Consider the following 11,655-nt stretch of genomic DNA (forward strand, 5'->3'; position numbering starts at 1 on the left):
CTTTGTGGTCTTCAGGGTATTTTGGGTCTTCGGGGTGTTTTTAGTCCTATCCTCATTCGACGTCATGACCTGCGAGCTCGAACCAACCCACAAGCTTTCAGAGACACCCTGGCACAACTAGCAAGTGGAAAGTCTTCACCATGAGTGTGTGAGTGTGACAATAATGATTCATTAACCTGATGTAAACGGGGTTAGGTTTGCTAAATGATGACTTTAAAATATAATTAATGAAGCAATTCTAAAGGCAAAAATTGTCTTGCTTTTGGAGGATCACGATGCCAGGTAATGGAGAGCCTAAAATGCTCCAAAACATTCAAACCTGTACATCGACACAAAGAAGGCACTTGGTAATGAGTAGAACAGGTGATTGTGCGAGTGATGTTAAACCAGTTCTTCCTGCCACTGCGTCCGTGGTTGCTTACAGGTGATTCAAACAGCGGTTTTAATCTGCAAACATGCATTTACCTCTGTGGCTATGTTCAGGGAGATAGACACCTGCTCTGATGAGTGGCCATTCTCATTTTGAGGGAATTTTCACAGGTTATTTTAAATGCGCTGCAACATTACTTGGACATTACAATTCATTAACACATCAAAGGCCTGTTGATTCGACAATGGATTCTCACCCTCAACTAAAACGGCACTTGGTAGTGTGCACACCTCCACCTGGCTGAACAGTGTACGTTTTGTATCCCACTGATTGGTCATATCTGGATCCGTACCTGAACCAAAATCTAATTGGCTTTTTCTTGTCTCCCAAACGGACCACCAAGTTTCGTCCAAATCCGTCCACACCCTTTTGAGACAACCTGACAGACAGACAGACTGGGGGTGAAAACATAACCTCCGCCCACCATCGGGGGCAGAATGAATAACCGTTTTAAGGACATTTTTCCCGCTGGAGCGGGGGTTAGCCTTGCGGGTCCCCATGACGATCATGGTGCCCTTTTTGAGGCAATGTTTTTATGGCCGGATGCCCTTCCGGATGCCAACCCTTAGTCGCCTCTTACAATGCGCAGGGATACGGTGTACCTATTCTAAATCCGGGATCATTCATCTCAGCAAGCTGGTACTCAATTTGCCGACCTCGGAAGGATGACAGGTTGAGTCAACCCCTCTGGCATTAATTCAGCGATCAACCGGGATTCAAACTCAGGATCCTGTGATCCCAAGCTGGCACCCTAATCGCTAAGCTAACACCAGGCTGTAAGCAGAGGTAAAATTAAATAAATAAATAAATAAACCAAAAGTCATTTCACTCAAGAATTGCTGAGGGATTCATGAACATCATGTTGGATGTGCACAAAAGACTTCACTTTATCAAGGTTTCCAAAAGAGCAGGTCATTTCTGCTCTCGGCATCGGATTAAACGGGACATCGTGCACGTCACACTTCTGCAGCTTTATTCACGGTCAACATTAGAGGATGACATTTATAGGATCCCATTTCCATTTGTATCCCCAGAAAGCTCCAAGAAGACAGATCCAACCATGCCTTTTACCTATTTAAATTATATTCAAGCAAAAGGACATGAGTTTCTACGATGAGATCATTTAGCCATTCATGTTAACAATGGAACTGGAGTGAAAATGAATGGATTGATAAACACACACACACACACACACACACACACACACACACACACACACACACACACACACACACACACACACACACACACACACACACACACACACACACACACACACACACACACACACACACACGCCTATATATAGTATACTAGCTTGCATTGTGAGGAACGGGCTTATTTTAGCTGAGGATAATGACTGTACCTGAGTTGCTGTGTTGTCATGATTTTCACCAATCATAATACAAACAATTATTGTGCACAAATGTATTTGTTTTGTTTATGATATTACATTTTTTTGGCAATTTAGGTTGAATGTTTTTTTTTTCAAGAAAGAACCCCTCAGCACACACAAACGGGAGGGGTAGGTGCAGACTGGAAGTTTGGGACGATTACACCTCACCACCACGTAATTCAAAACACCTCACCACCACGTAATTCAAAACACCTCACTACCAAGTAATTCAAAACACCTCACCACCAAGTAATTCAAAACACCTCACCACCACGTAATTCAAAACACCTCACCACCAAGTAATTCAAAACACCTCACCACCACGTAATTCAAAACACCTCACCACCACGTAATTCAAAACACCTCACCCCACCTAATTTAAAACACCTCACCACCACGTAATTCAAAACACCTCACCACCTAGTAATTCAAAACACCTCACCACCAAGTAATTCAAAACACCTCACCACCAAGTAATTCAAAACACCTCACCACCAAGTAATTCAAAACACCGCACCAAGTAATTCAAAACACCTCACCACCACGTAATTCAAAACACCTCACCACAACGTAATTCAAAACACCTCACCACCAAGTAATTCAAAACACCTCACCACCACGTAATTCAAAACACCCCACCACAACGTAATTCAAAACACATCACCACCAAGTAATTCAAAACACCTCACCACCAAGTAATTCAAAACACCTCACCACCACGTAATTCAAAACACCTCACCACCACGTAATTCAAAACACCTCACCACCACGTAATTCAAAACACCTCACCACAACGTAATTCAAAACACCTCACCACCACGTAATTCAAAACACACCACCACGTAATTCGAAACACCTCACCACAATGTAATTCAAAACACATCACCACCAAGTAATTCAAAATACCTCACCACCACGTAATTCAAAACACCTCACCACAATGTAATTCAAAACACCTCACCACCACGTAATTTAAAACACCTCACCACCACGTAATTCAAAACACCTCACCACCAAGTAATTCAAAACACCTCACCACAACGTAATTCAAAACACCTCACCACCAAGTAATTCAAAATACCTCACCACCACGTAATTCAAAACACCTCACCACCGAGTAATTCAAAATACCTCACCACCACGTAATTCAAAACACCTCACCACCAAGTAATTCAAAATACCTCACCACCACGTAATTCAAAACACCTCACTACCAAGTAATTCAAAACACCTCACCACCACGTAATTTAAAACACCTCACCACCACGTAATTCAAAAGACCTCACCACCAAGTAATTCAAAACACCTCACCACAACGTAATTCAAAACTCCTCACCACCAAGTAATTCAAAATACCTCACCACAACGTAATTCAAAACACCTCACCACCAAGTAATTCAAAATACCTCACCACCAAGTAATTCAAAATACCTCACCACCACGTAATTCAAAAACACCTCACCACCAAGTAATTCAAAACACCTCACCACAACGTAATTCAAAATACCTCACCACCACGTAATTCAAAACACCTCACTACCAAGTAATTCAAAACACCTCACCACCACGTAATTTAAAACACCTCACCACAACGTAATTCAAAACACCTCACCACCACGACATTTAAAACACCTCACCACCACGTAATTCAAAATACCTCACCACCACGTAATTCAAAACACCTCACCACCACGTAATTCAAAACACCTCACCACAACGTAATTCAAAACACCTCACCACCACGACATTTAAAACACCTCACCACCACATAATTCAAAATACCTCACCACCACGTAATTCAAAACACCTCACCACCACGTAATTCAAAACACCTCACCACCAAGTAATTCAAAACACCTCACCACAACATAATTCAAAACACCTCACCACCACGTAATTCAAAACACCTCACCACAATGTAATTCAAAACACCTCACCACCACGTAATTCAAAACACCTCACCACCAAGTAATTCAAAACACCTCACCACCAAGTAATTCAAAACACCTCACCACCAAGTAATTCAAAACACCTCACCACCAAGTAATTCAAAACACCTCACCACCAAGTAATTCAAAACACCTCACCACCAAGTAATTCAAAACACCTCACCACCAAGTAATTCAAAACACATCACCACCAAGTAATTCAAAACACCTCACCACCAAGTAATTCAAAACACCTCACCACCAAGTAATTCAAAACACCTCACCACCAAGTAATTCAAAACACATCACCACCAAGTAATTCAAAACACCTCACCACCAAGTAATTCAAAACACCTCACCACCAAGTAATTCAAAACACCTCACCACAACATAATTCAAAACACCTCACCACCACATAATTCAAAACACCTCACCACAACATAATTCAAAACACCTCACCACCACATAATTCAAAACACCTCACCACCACGTAATTCAAAACACACCACCACGTAATTCAAAACACCTCACCACAATGTAATTCAAAACACATCACCACCAAGTAATTCAAAATACCTCACCACCACGTAATTCAAAACACCTCACCACAATGTAATTCAAAACACCTCACCACCACGTAATTCAAAACACCTCACCACCAAGTAATTCAAAACACCTCACCACAACGTAATTCAAAACACCTCACCACCAAGTAATTCAAAATACCTCACCACCACGTAATTCAAAACACCTCACCACCGAGTAATTCAAAATACCTCACCACCATGTAATTCAAAACACCTCACCACCAAGTAATTCAAAATACCTCACCACCACGTAATTCAAAACACCTCACTACCAAGTAATTCAAAACACCTCACCACCACGTAATTTAAAACACCTCACCACCACGTAATTCAAAAGACATCACCACCAAGTAATTCAAAACACCTCACCACAACGTAATTCAAAACTCCTCACCACCAAGTAATTCAAAATACCTCACCACAACGTAATTCAAAACACCTCACCACCAAGTAATTCAAAATACCTCACCACCAAGTAATTCAAAATACCTCACCACCACGTAATTCAAAAACACCTCACCACCAAGTAATTCAAAACACCTCACCACAACGTAATTCAAAACACCTCACCACAACGTAATTCAAAATACCTCACCACCACGTAATTCAAAACACCTCACTACCAAGTAATTCAAAACACCTCACCACCACGTAATTTAAAACACCTCACCACAACGTAATTCAAAACACCTCACCACCACGACATTTAAAACACCTCACCACCACGTAATTCAAAATACCTCACCACCACGTAATTCAAAACACCTCACCACCACGTAATTCAAAACACCTCACCACAACGTAATTCAAAACACCTCACCACCACGACATTTAAAACACCTCACCACCACGTAATTCAAAACACCTCACCACCACGTAATTCAAAACACCTCACCACCAAGTAATTCAAAACACCTCACAACATAATTCAAAACACCTCACCACCACGTAATTCAAAACACCTCACCACAATGTAATTCAAAACACCTCACCACCAAGTAATTCAAAACACCTCACCACCAAGTAATTCAAAACACCTCACCACCAAGTAATTCAAAACACCTCACCACCAAGTAATTCAAAACACCTCACCACCAAGTAATTCAAAACACCTCACCACCAAGTAATTCAAAACACCTCACCACCAAGTAATTCAAAACACATCACCACCAAGTAATTCAAAACACCTCACCACCAAGTAATTCAAAACACCTCACCACCAAGTAATTCAAAACACCTCACCACCAAGTAATTCAAAACACATCACCACCAAGTAATTCAAAACACCTCACCACCAAGTAATTCAAAACACCTCACCACCAAGTAATTCAAAACACCTCACCACAACATAATTCAAAACACCTCACCACCACATAATTCAAAACACCTCACCACAACGTAATTCAAAACACATCACCACCAAGTAATTCAAAACACATCACCACCAAGTAATTCAAAACACCTCACCACCACGTAATTCAAAACACCTCACCACCACGTAATTCAAAACACCTCACCACCAAGTAATTCAAAACACCTCACCACCACGTAATTCAAAACACCTCACCACCAAGTAATTCAAAACACCTCACCACCACGTAATTCAAAACACCTCACCACCACGTAATTCAAAACACCTCACCACCAAGTAATTCAAAACACCTCACCACCAAGTAATTCAAAACACCTCACCACCAAGTAATTCAAAACACCTCACCACAACATAATTCAAAACACCTCACCACCACGTAATTCAAAACACCTCACCACAATGTAATTCAAAACGCCTCACCACCACGTAATTCAAAACACCTCACCACCAAGTAATTCAAAACACCTCACCACCACGTAATTCAAAACACCTCACCACCAAGTAATTCAAAACACCTCACCACCACGTAATTCAAAACACCTCACCACAACGTAATTCAAAACACCTCACCACCAAGTAATTCAAAACACCTCACCACCACGTAATTCAAAACACCTCACCACCGAGTAATTCAAAATACCTCAACACCACGTAATTCAAAACACCTCACCACCAAGTAATTCAAAATACCTCACCACCACGTAATTCAAAACACCTCACTACCAAGTAATTCAAAACACCTCACCACCACGTAATTTAAAACACCTCACCACCACGTAATTCAAAAGACATCACCACCAAGTAATTCAAAACACCTCACCACAACGTAATTCAAAACTCCTCACCACCAAGTAATTCAAAATACCTCACCACAACGTAATTCAAAACACCTCACCACCAAGTAATTCAAAATACCTCACCACCAAGTAATTCAAAATACCTCACCACCAAGTAATTCAAAATACCTCACCACCACGTAATTCAAAAACACCTCACCACCAAGTAATTCAAAACACCTCACCACAACGTAATTCAAAACACCTCACCACAACGTAATTCAAAATACCTCACCACCACGTAATTCAAAACACCTCACTACCAAGTAATTCAAAACACCTCACCACCACGTAATTTAAAACACCTCACCACAACGTAATTCAAAACACCTCACCACCACGACATTTAAAACACCTCACCACCACGTAATTCAAAATACCTCACCACCACGTAATTCAAAACACCTCACCACCACGTAATTCAAAACACCTCACCACAACGTAATTCAAAACACCTCACCACCACGACATTTAAAACACCTCACCACCACGTAATTCAAAACACCTCACCACCACGTAATTCAAAACACCTCACCACCAAGTAATTCAAAACACCTCACCACAACATAATTCAAAACACCTCACCACCACGTAATTCAAAACACCTCACCACAATGTAATTCAAAACACCTCACCACCAAGTAATTCAAAACACCTCACCACCAAGTAATTCAAAACACCTCACCACCAAGTAATTCAAAACACCTCACCACCAAGTAATTCAAAACACCTCACCACCAAGTAATTCAAAACACCTCACCACCAAGTAATTCAAAACACCTCACCACCAAGTAATTCAAAACACATCACCACCAAGTAATTCAAAACACCTCACCACCAAGTAATTCAAAACACCTCACCACCAAGTAATTCAAAACACCTCACCACCAAGTAATTCAAAACACATCACCACCAAGTAATTCAAAACACCTCACCACCAAGTAATTCAAAACACCTCACCACCAAGTAATTCAAAACACCTCACCACAACATAATTCAAAACACCTCACCACCACATAATTCAAAACACCTCACCACAACGTAATTCAAAACACATCACCACCAAGTAATTCAAAACACCTCACCACCACGTAATTCAAAACACCTCACCACCACGTAATTCAAAACACCTCACCACCACGTAATTCAAAACACCTCACCACCAAGTAATTCAAAACACCTCACCACCACGTAATTCAAAACACCTCACCACCAAGTAATTCAAAACACCTCACCACCACGTAATTCAAAACACCTCACCACCACGTAATTCAAAACACCTCACCACCAAGTAATTCAAAACACCTCACCACCAAGTAATTCAAAACACCTCACCACCAAGTAATTCAAAACACCTCACCACAACATAATTCAAAACACCTCACCACCACGTAATTCAAAACACCTCACCACAATGTAATTCAAAACGCCTCACCACCACGTAATTCAAAACACCTCACCACCAAGTAATTCAAAACACCTCACCACCACGTAATTCAAAACACCTCACCACCAAGTAATTCAAAACACCTCACCACCACGTAATTCAAAACACCTCACCACAACGTAATTCAAAACACCTCACCACCAAGTAATTCAAAACACCTCACCACCACGTAATTCAAAACACCTCACCACAACGTAATTCAAAACACATCACCACCACGTAATTCAAAACACCTCACCACCAAGTAATTCAAAACACCTCACCACCAAGTAATTCAAAACACCTCACCACCAAGTAATTCAAAACACCTCACCACCATGTAATTCAAAACACCTCACCACAACGTAATTCAAAACACCTCACCACCAAGTAATTCAAAACACCTCACCACCAAGTAATTCAAAACACCTCACCACCACGTAATTCAAAACACCTCACCACCACGTAATTCAAAACACCTCACCACCACGTAATTCAAAACACCTCACCACAACGTAATTCAAAACACCTCACCACCACGTAATTCAAAACACCTCACCACCACGTAATTCAAAACACCTCACCACAACGTAATTCAAAACACATCACCACCAAGTAATTCAAAATACCTCACCACCACGTAATTCAAAACACCTCACCACAACGTAATTCAAAACACCTCACCACCACGTAATTTAAAACACCTCACCACCAAGTAATTCAAAACACCTCACCACAACGTAATTCAAAACACCTCACCACCAAGTAATTCAAAATACCTCACCACCACGTAATTCAAAACACCTCACCACCAAGTAATTCAAAACACCTCACCACCAAGTAATTCAAAACACCTCACCACCAAGTAATTCAAAATACCTCACCACCACGTAATTCAAAACACCTCACCACCAAGTAATTCAAAATACCTCACCACCACGTAATTCAAAACACCTCACTACCAAGTAATTCAAAACACCTCACCACCACGTAATTTAAAACACCTCACCACCACGTAATTCAAAACACCTCACCACCAAGTAATTCAAAATACCTCACCACAACGTAATTCAAAACACCTCACCACCAAGTAATTCAAAATACCTCACCACCAAGTAATTCAAAATACCTCACCACCACGTAATTCAAAAACACCTCACCAAGTAATTCAAAACACCTCACCACAACGTAATTCAAAACACCTCACCACCACGACATTTAAAACACCTCACCACCACATAATTCAAAATACCTCACCACCATGTAATTCAAAACACCTCACCACCACGTAATTCAAAACACCTCACCACCAAGTAATTCAAAACACCTCACCACAACATAATTCAAAACACCTCACCACCACGTAATTTAAAAACACCTCACCACCACATAATTCAAAACACCTCACCACCACATAATTCAAAATACCTCACCACCACAAAACACATAATAAAAACACCTCACCACCACGTCATTTAAAAACACCTCACCACCACATAATTCAAAACACCTCACCACCACATAATTCAAAATACCTCACCACCACGTAAATTAAAACACCTCACCACCATAAAACACATAATAAAAACACACCACCACGTCATTTAAAAACACCTCACCACCACATAATTCAAAATACCTCACCACCACGTGATTCAAAACCACCACAACGTTATTAAAAACACTTCACAACCACGGAAACAAAAGTTTGAGGGAGTCGTTAAGTGACAACACAGACACTGCCCAGATGTGCAGATATATAGATAAATGACTGTACCCGAGGTGCCGTTTTGTCATGGTTTCGACCAATCATAATTCAAACAATTATCTTGCACAAATGTATTTGTAATATACGTGATATCACATTTTATAAACATTTGAAGTTGAAAATTTAAGTTGGAAAAAAAAAACTTCCCGAAAAAATTCCAAAAAATAAAAATAAAAAAATAGGAAAATTTTTCACAAAAATACCCTTTGGACACCGACGGGAGAGATATGTGGAAACCAGAAGTTTGGTACGATTTCACAAAAGTTTGAGGGAGTAGTTCAGTAACAAGACAAGACAAGACAACAGACACTGCACAGATATATATATCGATATGTTGGAATATATATCTGTTGGCTATATATATATAAATAAATAAAGGTAGTTCCAAGAAAAATACAAACGTTGAAGTTATTGTGCAACAAATGAGAATCTCATGAATAACGTCATTGTGAGCCTTGCAAAGTTAGACATTCTTTTTGATGTGTCTACCTGCTGTCTGCGTGTCCGCATAGGGCTCCATGGTGAAAGCCAAGGCAGCAAATCGAGTTTAAAGCAGATTCCAACTCGCCCACACCGCACACCCCAACCTTCGGCTCACATTGCAGGAAAATCGGTTATTAAAGGAATATTAAAAAAAAAAAATGTTTGCAGACACTGGGGAGAAAAGGCTCAAATGAAAAGACATCTGGAGCCATTTTATTGTATAAGGTGAAGGGGGTTAATTTTCCAAGTGTTACACAGGAGCATGCGGCATGTCGGGATTAATATACAGTTAGTGTATCGCGATCATCATCACAGATCGTCCCTGGAAACACCGACAGAATGAGACAATAAGGTGAAATAACATGGATACTTTGAGGTTACACGAAAAGAGGTGTGTCTTACCGAGTGCAGAGTCGGGGCAGAATCAGCGTTTAGTTGCTGGTGAAGAGCAAATGATGTGAACACACTAGGACGAGGTGAATGGGACTCAGAGAGGGAGAGTGAGAGCGGAGCAATGAGCGGGAGGCGTGGATAGCTTGCCTTTTTTACATCGGCGATAGCGGGCCGGGACGACCACGGAGGGGTGTGGCTACGAAGGGGTGTGGCCACGAAGGGGTGTGGCCACGAAGGGGTGTGGCCACGAAGGGGTGTGGCCATGGAGAGGCGTGAGTACGTATGATGGACTTGGAGTGCGGCTACAGAGGATTCGAGGGCGGGGCTTGGGATGCGTTTGAGAATAGACTACGGACGGGTCATAATTGGTGCTGGGATCGAATTTGGAACGTGGCTATGGCACCAGGTAACCAGGTATACAAGGCAGAGCTGGCTGCCTGAGCTGCGATGAACTTTGGGGCGTTAGCAATTGAGGACGATGTGCCAAATCCACTTCAATGAAGCTTCTTTCGACCACCCTGCGCCTGTGAGAGGTGTGGTTCCAGCCGATGAGGACTAGTATATGGAGGGGTTCCTCTCGCGGACTGGGTAGAATTATAACCAAGGGTATGGATATGGGTGAACGGATACAGAGCTAAGGGACATGTTTCGTGGCTCGGTTAGATTGGGGGCGGGGCTCGGTTAGATTGGGGGCGGAGCTCGGATAGATTGTGGGCGTGGCTCGCATAAATGGTGGGAGGAGCTGCGGATGACTGCACCATCCCAGTAAAGCGTGCAAAGCACGGCCCCATCGGTTCTCAGTTTTGGATCCTTTCCTAACGACCAGGACTATCAAGGGTATTAAAATAAAGAAAAACGCGAACATTTAACAGGCAGTGTATAATACTGTACTGTAAATGTGGTAAATAACAAGAGTCTCCGAACGAGTGCCGTCGCCCATCGATGCTCATTAGCAGTGAACGGCTGCTCATTATCTCATCAATAAATCGTCCCTGTCAAGCTGTCACTTGACTCACTTCCCCTAAGCCTAATGTGA

General features: G+C 41.6%; 1 protein-coding gene across 4 annotated transcripts in view; it reads right to left on the minus strand.

Annotated features, from left to right (window-relative positions):
* Positions 1 to 10,812, minus strand: part of RAP1GAP (RAP1 GTPase activating protein) — a 572,300-nt gene extending 561,488 nt beyond the window's left edge. For 2 of the 4 annotated variants that reach the window (XM_068120452.2, XM_068120450.2), the window contains exon 1: positions 10,629 to 10,749. The gene's annotated coding sequence lies outside the window, so the exon portion shown is untranslated. Of the gene's footprint in view, positions 1 to 722; positions 810 to 10,232; positions 10,337 to 10,628 lie in introns of all 4 variants that reach the window. The other 2 variants (XM_078780046.1, XM_078780052.1) reach the window with 2 other exon arrangements.
* Positions 10,813 to 11,655: the final 843 nt, after the last annotated feature.

This window comes from Myxine glutinosa, chromosome 6, assembly GCF_964187855.1.
Source record: "Myxine glutinosa chromosome 6, kmMyxGlut1.1, whole genome shotgun sequence".
Classification (NCBI taxonomy): Eukaryota; Metazoa; Chordata; class Myxini; order Myxiniformes; family Myxinidae; genus Myxine; species Myxine glutinosa.